Raw genomic sequence first — 10875 nt, 5'->3', positions numbered from 1 at the left:
AGGTTTATTTGACAGTTCTATAAATCTACACTAAGTTTTGTTAATAAGGCCTTAAGAACTATGCCCATTAATACATACTCTCCTTGTTTGTCATCCTTTTTAACTCTCCTTAAACATTTCAAATTCATAACAACCGTTATGTTTTATTCTCCCAAATGTTGAGTGACATAACGGCTTCATAGGGATATGCCCGGCTCTGTACCACCTGCATTGCCATTTACGTTCGAATTAGTGTTGCCAATTGGCATATGGCTTATGCGTTGCCATATCTGACATTCAACGCTTCATAATCGGTAAATTCATTTTAGTTGTTTTATTCTTAACTCAATAACAACAACGATACGCAGCAAAACCGTAAATTTAGCGAAAAAAAGAACTAAACAAGATAATAAAATTTATTTATAATGTGCAATGTGCGAATTTTGTGATAGCATGTATAAATAACATTCATATATTTATGCGTTTATTATATAAAAGTGGTGCAATTAAATGGGTGAATTGTCAAACTTGAACGAATAGGAGCTAGTGCAACAACAAAAACATGAAAAATACAAAGACACGGCAAACAAGAATGGCCCAGTAATGATGGCCTAGTGAAAGAAAAACAATTGTGCCCTCAAAGAAAATGTAAGAATTTTTATGAAATGGCGAAAAAATAAATGAGCTTTGTTTAGTTTATTCGATATGAAAATTGTTCACAAGTGTGATCTGCATTTGCTATTGATTTTTTGCCATCTCTCCTTGTTTTCTTTATCCATATACCGAGCATATTAGAATTCTATGCAGAAATTCATTATCTTCTTGCTTCTTCTGTTTTGAGGACTTTCTGCCTTTTGAACAAGTATGTGAGTGTACATCTTCTATCTGTATTATTTAGTTTTTTTCTAACCCAACGCCCGCCCGCTGTCTTGGTCGACTACATTTTGCTACGCCATCACCACCCCCAACTAATTTTTCGATCTTGCGACTGTGGCTGGTTCGTTATGCGTATGGTGGAAGTGAAAGAAAATGTCAAAAATCAAAACAAACAAAAACTCCCAACCACCGCCCCCACCCACACACACACACACATTGATGCTTAAAGAAATGAAACAAGTAAAAAGGCGTTAAGTTCGGCCGGGCCGAATCTTATATACCCTCCACCATGGATCGCATTTGTCGAGTTCTTTTCCCGGCATCTCTTCTTAGGCAAAAAAGGATATAAGAAAAGAGTTGCTCTGCTATTAAAACGATATCAAGATATGGTCCGGTTCGGACCACAATTAAATTATATGTTGGAGACCTGTGTAAAATTTCAGCCAATTCGTATAAGAATTGAGCCCATTGGGGCTCACGAAGTAAAATAGAGAGAACGATTTATATGGGATCTGTATCGGGCTATAGACCGATTCAGACCATAATAAACAACGTTTGTTGATGGTCATGAGAGGATCCATCGTACAAAATTTCAGGCATATCGGATAATAATTGCGACCTCTAGGGGCCAAGAAGTCAAGATCCCAGATCGGTTTATATGGCAGCTATATCAGGTTATGAACCGATTTGAACCTTATTTGACACAGTTGTTGAAAGTAAAAATATAATACGTCATGCAAAATTTAAGCCAAATCGGATAGGAATTGCGCCCTCTAGAAGCTCAAGAAATCAAATCCCCAGATCTGTTTATATGACAGCTATATCAGGTTATAGACCGATTTGAACCATACTTGGCATAGTTGTTGGATATCATAACGAAATACTTCGTGCAAAAATTAATTCAAATCGGATAAGAATTGTGCCCTCTAGAGGGTCAAGAAGTCAAGACCCAAGATCGGTTTATATGGTAGCTATATCAGGTTATGGACCGATTTGAACCATACTTGGCACAGTTGTTGGGTATCATAACAAAACACGTCGTGCAAAATTTAATTCCAATCAGATAAGAATTGCGCCCTCTAGAGGGTCAAGAAGTCAAGACCCAAGATCGGTTTATATGGTAGCTATATCAGGTTATGGACCGATTTGAACCATACTTGGCACTGTTGTTGGATATAATAAGAAAACACGTCGTGCAAAATTTCATTTCAATCGGATAAGAATTGCGCACTCTAGAGGCTCAAGAAGTCAAGACCCAAGATCGGTTTGTATGGCAGCTATATCAGGTTATGAACCGATTTGAACCATACTTGGCACAGTTGTTGGATATCATAACAAAACACGTCGTGCAAAATTTCATTCTGATCGGTTAAGAATTGCGCACGCTAGAGGCTCAAGAAGTCAAGACCCAAGATCGGTTTATATGGCAGCTATATCAGGTTATGAACCGATTGGAACCATACTTGGCACTTTTACTGGATATCATAGCAAAACACGTCATGCAAAATTTCATTCCAATCGGATAAGAATTGCGCACTCTACAGGCTCAAGAAGTCAAGACCCTAGATCGGTTTATATGGCAGCTATATCAAAACATGGACCGATATGGCCCATTTACAATACCAACCGACCTACACTAATAAGAAGTATTTGTGCAAAATTTCAAGCGGCTAGCTTTACTCCTTCGGAAGTTAGCGTGCTTTCGACAGACAGACGGACGGACGGACGGACGGACGGACAGACGGACGGACATGGCTAGATCGACATAAAATGTCACGACGATCAAGAATATATATACTTTATGGGGTCTCAGACGAATATTTCGAGTAGTTACAAACAGAATGACGAAATTAGTATACCCCCCATCTTATGGTGGAGGGTATAAAAATGGTTGATAATGTAAATGAAAGAATTTATGAATTGTGTACTTGAGTATGCCGGCCCATATCGTTATAAAATTATGTATATAGCCAATGATAAAAGTGAAATAAAAACAAATGATTCAGATAGTACCTATATCTAGAAAACCTTTAATAAATTTACTTAGAAGACCCATAAATATTTATAGATAGATGCTTTATTTAGTACAACAGCTTAACAGGTTGTAGCTACCGGATTGATCCGAGAGTCTTTAATCGACAAGGATTGCTGTCTCAGTGTGCAACATACTGCTAGAACAACAACATCTGAGTCTCCAACTGAAGTTAAGAGTTCTTTTTAAAACCGACGCTAACAAACGTAACCTTTTCTGGTATTCCAATTGAAGGTTGTATAGATGCGCTTGAAATTTTACCAGAATTTAAGGAAACCTGATCCCAAAACGTACTTTGATAGATATGACGGTCACATTTTGGAGACCGAAGGGAAAAGTCGTAAGAAATTTTGAACTTCATGAGTCTAAAGATGGTCGCTGCAATCCAGAAAACGAATCTGACCATCACAGTAGCTTGTACTGTTGTCATGGCCTTGTGAAGCATTGAATACGAAGTATAGGTGGCGACCTGGCTTTCGTGGTTCACATTCACAGTGTGGACATATCTGGCTTTACTGACCCCTAGATCAAATGTAAATGTCAAATTTTGCTGCAAAAATTTTTAGATAACCGCCACTAAATCTTCAGCCACTTTGACCGAATCGTCAATGAAGTTACCATTCAAACCACAAACAATACCAAAATACTTGTCACATTTGACAGCCTTTGCAGGTCCACCGCACATGCTATTGCAAAATGTGACAAAGTCAGAAGTAGAAATAAGCTTCATGAGACACTTAAGGTACTGACAAAGAATCCATGTTGACTACCTAAAAAGCAATTGATAAACTATAAAGCGACATCGAGCACACACCAGATGAGTTAACCTCAGTAGAATTGTATCCAGGGTTGCCAGAATGTTGCTGTACGAGATGCGATGTCTCCTCGGTACTCATCTAACAGGAGACAAAGGAGTCAGGAGACCTCTAACAGGAGACAAAGATCTCTTTTTGGACCCTATAACGTGCTGTCTAAGTAGTACCCCTACTTCCAAATCACTGCCGGCACGGACTGGAACTTTAAGCTCCAATTTGTGTGGTGTTTTTCGTTGTCACGAAAAGCTTGTCTGGGATCTACCGGGCGTGTCCACAGGTTGCGGATAGTGGAATGCTCCATACGGAGTAGCTGCAACTGCAGTGGCGGACAATTAGCGGTATCGAGTCGAGACTCTCAGTTAGAGGCCGGGTGGTATCAGCTCATGCTTAAATACTGAACGCCTATGATGCTCGATACGACAAGGCGAGTTGTTGACGCCTTTAAATAACCAATGGTCATAATGTTCTCGTGGTGATCGGCCATATAGACCGAAACAAGCTTGCTTGCCTATAAGAGCTTGACGAGGATCCCCATCTCCACATATAAAGGGTGATTTTTTTGAGGTTAGGATTTTCATGCATTAGTATTTGACAGATCACGTGGGATTTCAGACATGGTGTCAAAGAGAAAGATGCTCAGTATGCTTTGACATTTCATCATGAATAGACTTACTAACGAGCAACGCTTGCAAATCATTGAATTTTATTACCAAAATCAGTGTTCGGTTCGAAATGTGTTCATTCACCGTAACGTTGCGTCCAACAGCATCTTTGAAAAAATACGGTCCAATGATTCCACCAGCGTACAAACCACACCAAACAGTGCATTTTTCGGGATGCATGGGCAGTTCTTGAACGGCTTCTAGTTGCTCTTCACTCCAAATGCGGCAATTTTGCTTATTTACGTCGCCATTCAACCAGAAATGAGCCTCATCGCTGAACAAAATTTGTCAAAATTTGAACACATTTCGAACCGAACACTGATTTTGGTAATAAAATTCAATGATTTGCAAGCGTTGCTCGTTAGTAAGTCTATTCATGATGAAATGTCAAAGCATACTGAGCATCTTTCTCTTTGACACCATGTCTGAAATCCCACGTGATCTGTCAAATACTAATGCATGAAAATCCTAACCTCAAAAAAATCACCCTTTAGATATGGCTACAGCATTAACAACTAGATGAAGATGATTTTTCATGATTTATTGTTCGGACATTAACGACTCCAATCATGACAAAAGACCACGCAGGTGTCACCTATCAAAAACATACAGTCTTGCTTCTTAATTTTGCTATATTACAACACCAAGATGATCCGGGCTTAAAAAAGATTCATTCATTCATGCTGCTACGTGAATGTAATTCTTGAACACTATCCGACGACCATAGCAGAAGAAATTTGAAGAAATTTTCTATGAAAATCAAATTTTGACAAAAATTCTATGAAAACAAAATTAAGACGAAATTTTTTATGAAAATCAAATTTCCATGAAATTTTCTATGAAATCAAATTTTGACCAAATTTTCTATGAAATCAAATTTTTAACAAAATTTTATATGAAAATTAAATTTTGACGAAATTTTCAACGAATATCTAAATTTGACAAAATTTTCTATGAAAACGAAATTACGGCGATTCCACAAAATTTCGAGGAAAATCTTTAAAAAAATTATCACAAACTTAGTCTAATTCTGATGCACCTGCGCATTTACGGCCTTTTTAACAAAACTTTATGAAGCCTTAAAATAGGTTTATGTGACGGTTCTATAGAGGAAATCCGTGAAATAACCCTATTTCAATGCAAGGATTACCTACAGATTATGGGCAGACATCAAGTAGTGAAGGGTTTATTATCCTAGTGGTGTTTGTCTACAAGACATTATCAACGAATCGTGCACGACCATTTAAAATCCTTGAAGCCATACTATGGACACAAAACCATAACCGTTGACGATATTTCCACACAAATGTCGCAAAACTCCAGCATGACATTCCAAGCGACAATGTGAACGATCATATTCTTGAGGACTATATCGCTAACAGTTTCGCCTATATTGTCGTCAGTGATACCGTTGGAGACGCAGTCTTATACAGTTTCGTCGACGTCACTGTAAGAGACAGAGCCTTTTACATTTTCATCAAAGACACAGTGTAAGACAAAGTCATATAAATTTTCACTAAAGACTCGGTAGAAGACAGAGCGTTCCACGTGTTCGTTGATGACAACATTAACGACTGTTTCTTGCATTTCGTCTTGGACGACATAAGCAAAACATATGTTTTATCACCTACATTTTTCTCTCTAATTCTTTATCCCACCCTAACTCCTAGCGGAGTTCCTTCAAACTAAACCAAACTAGGCGACACATATCTTGAAGCGTGTTTTAGGCATAAGTTTATATTCATACAAACACATCATATTTTTCGATACCTTTTTTTGTAGTTAAATTGAAATCAAAAATATTTTCAATATATTGGTTGATCAACAATGTATGCAAATTTATAAACATTTTGAATTTTCGTATATTTTCCCCATGAATGTTGGCATCAATATACAATATTTTATCTATATAACCCCCTATTTTTGTTGATATTTACATACATACCTACATACGTATATGCATATTGAGCATCCTAAATATTTCATAAGATGAATCATTGCAAGTTATGATGAAAAAATGTGAATATAATTGCGAAGAATTTACCAAAAATAACAAACAGAAGACATGCAACATTCCCACTAGCACACATACTTACATATAGAGAAATAAAATAAGAAAATATGTACGTATGTTTGTATTACGTACGTGTGGATGCAGATATAAAATTAAATGTTTATATTCGTCCAAGAGGAAAACAAAAACTCTTGACTTGGAGATAAAAATTCTTGGGTATCCACAGGGGATAAAACCAGATCTAGCCATGGCATTCGTAATCGAAGAGCACAAATATGAAATAAAATTCCCACAAACACACGCACACTCATTCTGCAACAACAAATAAAAATATTTATAAATTCACCAGCTTGTGTAGGTAAATAGATAACAAATACAAAATCTTTAATATTTTTTTTTTAATTTGTTATCCCCGCCGCATGTTTACATCTGCTGAAAAGTGAAAACTATGGCATCATAAATAATACAAGGGGAATCCTAACTCCTAAAGGAGGAGCTCTATATATGAATAAACCGAGGGGCGGCAACGATAAATTGTGGTTGATTCGAGCCTTTTCATTCGTCTTTAATCAAGACTTTTATGTTTTGATTTTTATCGAAATGAAATTCCTATTGAAAATTTAAATAAAATTAAATTTTTAAATTTTATGTTTATAGTAGAATCTTTTTTTTTGTAAAAGTTAAGGGATTGGCTGAATAGATCACCAAAAACATCAAGCAGGGTGACATCAACCCTAGCCCAGTAGAAATTGCCGATACCTTTTATTTAAATTTTCTTGATCTAAGTTCCGTAAATAAAAATTCCTTTTCATTTCACTTATCCCAACGTTTCGTCAATTTTTGTTGACATCTTAAGGTGATACGTCTATATAATTTAAACATTACATTTATTTCAAATCTTCATGAAAATGTAATTAACTTTTTTCGTCAAAAGCACATTCATTAATTATATTGACGACAACTTAAATTTCAATATCACAGATCTTTATATTGCAACACTGTAACTTATACTAAAATTGTTTGTGGCCTCTCAAGTTCATCGTCCTATATATTTTTTGCTTTGTTAAGCTTTCTAAATTGTATTGTTTTCTTTATCTAATATTTTGACATTTTCTAAGTCTGCCCTATGTCCACTTTTTAAAATATGTTGCGCCAAAGCTGTTTTCTGTGTTCCTTTTTCAATGTCAGCCTGTATTCTCCCATTCTTGTTTGCAGCGTTCGTTTTGTTGTTCCTACAAACACTAAGTCACACCTTTGTTCGTCAGTTCCCTTACATTCTATTTCGTAAACAGCATTGCTTTGTTGTTGTTTGTCGACTGGAGTTTTGATGTTGGAGAATATTTTGTTGTTTGTTTGATTCGCTCTGTATGCATATTTTATGTTGTTTGTTTTGTTCATTAAAGCTCTTAAGCTTTTGTTATCTGTTAATCCAGGGATGTATTTGTATTTGAAGCTACAATAACGTTTGGTTTCTTCATTCGTTGAGGGGTTGCCATAAGTTGGAGCCGGGCGGTCTCCAAGAACGGTGTTCACTGAGTAACTGTTCACAGCTTCCGTTAGAATTAGGGTGTACGTTTATTTGTATATTAGGATTAATCGTTTATTTGAAAATTCGGGTTATATTCGGAGTTCGGGAATGGGGTTATGGATTAATCAATTTTTTGAGATTTTACTCATCATATATTTCTCATATAAGTATATCGATTTGAATGGTAAGTAGGGCAAATGGATCCAGTTTATGTTCCTTTTTTTACTAAAGCAAAAAATTCTCATCCCAATCGAATAAAATTGTAAGACACCAATGAAAAAAACAATTTCAACAAAAGACAATATTCATACATTTTTAAGGTTTTTAACATCAAAATAATTAATTGAATAACCGTTCTAAATACTTGGATTATTTGAAAATATTTAATTTTCCATTCTTGGATTAATTGAAAGGTTACGAACAATCGAAAAACGATTAATCGATTGTACACCCTATTATGCACATCCTCCCGAAGATACTGTTTAGACAACATGTAATGATTTCTACACCTGGGTAGAGCCTTTTGTCTCCCGATGGAATTGGTCCACTCGAGCCGGCCGGCCGGCCTCTCACTTAGAATTTCCACTCGATGTTCATTCATTACTTTTACATGTAGTCAGCAGTCGGTAAATGCTGCCGGCTAGTTCTGACTATATCACAAATTTTAGTAGCATCGACGGAGGACATGTAAAGACAGGCAAATGTGACACCAAGTCTTTTGCGAAAGTAAGTGGTCGAATTTGGTACGCCATCTACTCTTATGCAATGCAAATTTGCACATTTTGCCCATGAACATTCCACTAAGGAACTGGGGCAAACTTCTCACATATCAATGAGTGCAGTCCGATTCAAGTTTTAAGCTCAATGATAAAGGGCCTCCTTTTTATAGTCAAGTCCGAACGGCGTGCCGCAGCTCTACATCTATTAGGAGAGAAGTTTTACATGGCATAGTACCTCACAAACGTTGCCAGCTTTGGAAGGAAAAATCACCGCTGACAATTTTTTCTGATGATCTAGCAGTATTCTAACCATGGCGTTCAGTGTCATAGGCGGACATGCTAGCCTTTGCGCTACGATGGCCTCCATCTACTCTTATATATATTCAAAGTAAAGTATCCACACAGCCCAGGAATTACCGTTACGTTGGTATAGCTAAATAACGGAGTTATCTTTTTCGATAGTTGTTATCTGAAATCGATAAATGTTTTAAGTTATTATGGCCCTTTTAGATGGCACATCATGATCGTACCCATTGTGTGTACGTGTCAATTACAGCTTTTGCCAAAAACAGTACATCGATTTTTTTCTTTTCTTCGATTTTATTTAATTTTTCTTACTTGGCCCAGAACGTGTTTTTCAATATCTGTCAATTAATGATTACACATTTCTTTGTAAACAGTAATCGATAGACGCCATTCATGGAAAAAAATCAAATGATTTTGATTTTTCAGCCATGGTTATGTGTACATATGCCTGTTGGTACAATGACCATACATCAGATGTGCCATGTAAACTCTGCATTTTGATGGATTAAGAAACCTGAACGCATAAGTAAAATTTATATGCGACGATTTTATTACTTTTTTTAGAAAAAAAATTTACGTTTTTGTCGATTTTTTTTTTTCTTAAATTTGGGACACGGTATATATGAATATCTCGACAGTTTTAGATTTGCGGAACCACATCTCTTTGTCCATAACTCGTGATGAATATTAAATCTTCCTGGTACCAAGCGACTATTATATCAAGCGTCAGATGACAAGCATAAAATCTGGGGCACAACTTCCAACCGGCGTGATATATACGTTGCATAGATCTATCTCGACAGTTCCATACTTGACTGCTACCTCCATAAGTTGCATGTAGGGGTTACTAATGCCAGGCGCAGACAAGATAGGTCTATACTGCAGGGAATGATGTATTAAGAAAGACAGTTCCCTTCAAGCAAGCTGCAGCTTTGCCTCCTGTATCGCGGCGGGTATTATTATTCTCCGACTCATAAAATTCATGATTTCGTCAAACTTGCTTCTCAAAGTGTTACAAGAAGTTATAGGTTCTGCACAATCAGTATTATCTTGTTACCGACATTGGTATCTTATTTCCTCTTTACTTTGTTTTTTTAATTCACCAGGAATCAAACTTTATTTTTTTTCCTTCTCAGGGTTGGCACTCTATACTGCTTTTCGCATGATTAAGTGTCAAAATCCATATAAAAAAGTAAAAACATGTAAAATAAATAAATGCCTTTTTTGCGCTGATGGCTTAAAAGGAGCATTAAAAGGAACTAATCCCAGTGCAATATGAATGTAAGATTGACCAGGTACAAAAAATTGCATGTCATTATTTAACAAAATTATGAAATTTTGTAAAAAATTTTTGTAACTATTCTGAAAGTTGGGGCTGAATGAAATTTCATCCCGTATTTAATGGATGTTATACCCCTTTTATAAACATTTTAATGTAAAATTTTTTATAAATTATGATCGACTTAAGCATTTACGCTCTCAAATTTACAAAAATTTTCTTTCAATAAAGATATCCATAATTCACAATAGAGGGATTTCGAACGGTTTTTTTACGTTAACATATGCGGTAATTCGGTCCCAGAACAAAATACTCTGCTTTATTGTGAATGCTGTTTTAGTTTAAATATTTTTTTAAGTCCCCTCGTATGTGAACTTTTGTTTGTATTAAGTTCTCTTAAGACCACCCAACTTGCATCTACATACTTTTTTGTGTGATGAGTAACAAGAAAAGCAAATGAGAAATTTAATCCCACAAACTTAACAACAAAATTTTAGTTTTTAGGCCAAATTTTTTTCTGGTTGCTTTTGATGGTGCCTTTGTTTCGTTGAATGCAGGTTTCAATATCAATGCAACATGCTCATTTTACTTGTACATATAACAACAATAAACGAAACAAGCACATGTGTGCATGCAAAATAATAAGTGTTTGTGCTTTAACTACT

At 36.0% G+C, this 10875-nt stretch overlaps 1 protein-coding gene across 1 annotated transcript in view; it reads left to right on the top strand.

Moving 5' to 3' along the window:
• The first annotated feature begins 317 nt into the window (after positions 1-317).
• LOC106089867 (leucine-rich repeat protein soc-2 homolog) overlaps positions 318-10875 on the top strand; it is a 32723-nt gene continuing 22165 nt past the window's right edge. The window contains exon 1 of the mRNA XM_059362177.1: positions 318-627. The gene's annotated coding sequence lies outside the window, so the exon portion shown is untranslated. The remainder of the gene's footprint in view (positions 628-10875) is intronic.

This window comes from Stomoxys calcitrans, chromosome 2, assembly GCF_963082655.1.
Source record: "Stomoxys calcitrans chromosome 2, idStoCalc2.1, whole genome shotgun sequence".
Taxonomy (NCBI): domain Eukaryota; kingdom Metazoa; phylum Arthropoda; class Insecta; order Diptera; family Muscidae; genus Stomoxys; species Stomoxys calcitrans.
This window is presented reverse-complemented; position numbering and strand designations above follow the sequence as displayed.